Source organism: Sinocyclocheilus grahami, unplaced genomic scaffold (assembly GCF_001515645.1).
Source record: "Sinocyclocheilus grahami isolate Dianchi unplaced genomic scaffold, SAMN03320097.WGS_v1.1 scaffold5752.1, whole genome shotgun sequence".
Classification (NCBI taxonomy): domain Eukaryota; kingdom Metazoa; phylum Chordata; class Actinopteri; order Cypriniformes; family Cyprinidae; genus Sinocyclocheilus; species Sinocyclocheilus grahami.
Genome location: NW_015510353.1, coordinates 4,529 through 5,432, shown reverse-complemented (window position 1 = coordinate 5,432; position 904 = coordinate 4,529). Strand labels below are relative to the sequence as shown.

The following is a 904-nucleotide window of genomic DNA, read 5'->3' as shown; positions in this document are numbered from 1 at the left end:
ATCAGTGAGATGAAAGATGCTCTGAAAACATCTGACAACAGATTGCAACTGATTATTAAATATTACTATATTCATCAAAGTATTTTCTCTTTATTCAGATAGATTTTACAGCTTAGGCCACTGATTGCATCATTAAATATGATTATGTCAGAAAGAGATCAAATCATAAACAATATTTTCATTTCTAACAATCATGTACTGTAAATCATAATTTAGTGACTAGAGTCTTTCTGACAAATCAAACACTCATGTCTCACCTGAGTTTCTTTTTCCGACACAAGAAACAGATCAAGGTGAGGATGAGAAGGATGACGATAATAAAAACCGCCAAAATCCACAGCGACTGATCTATACAAGAGATGATGAAATATACAATCAGCTGATCAGTAACAGTAATTGAACGATATTAGAAAGCAAAACCACAGGGGTTTAAGTTTCATCATCTTAATGTGATTCTCATAAGACATTACTGTTTTTGTTTATTTATATTTCAGAGTATTTTACTAGCATGATTGATTAATATAAAATAAAGCAAGAACACACAAAAACAATAAAGAATAACAGATTGATATCATTTGTTAAAATCTAGTGTTGTACCCGAGTGCTGAAGAGTCACTTCATTCAGATCATCTTTAAAAACACACAGTGATGATAAATATGAGTCAGTGTGAGAGAAAAGAGTGAAAGTGGATTGAGTGTGAATCTGAGCTGCAGTGTTTTATTAGTGAATAATCAGACGTTTATCAGCTGAAACTCACCTGAGTCTGGAGTCGCTGCAGTTTCATTCCTCGCTGAAAAACAGATATTTCTGGGTATTTCATCAGATCTGGCCTTCATCAGTGTCCAAATAGATGCAGCGCATGAAGCTTCATAAAGCAAATGTCTCAACATCTGTTTCAGATCT

At 33.5% G+C, this 904-nt stretch overlaps 1 long non-coding RNA gene across 1 annotated transcript; it reads right to left on the bottom strand.

Moving 5' to 3' along the window:
• On the bottom strand, positions 1–793 carry LOC107577327 (uncharacterized). Its single transcript, XR_001608191.1, has 3 exons — positions 759–793; positions 258–348; positions 1–31 (listed from the first exon to the last, which is right to left on the bottom strand). It is a non-coding gene; the product is annotated as an uncharacterized lncRNA (long non-coding RNA).
• Between the last annotated feature and the right edge of the window lie 111 nt (positions 794–904).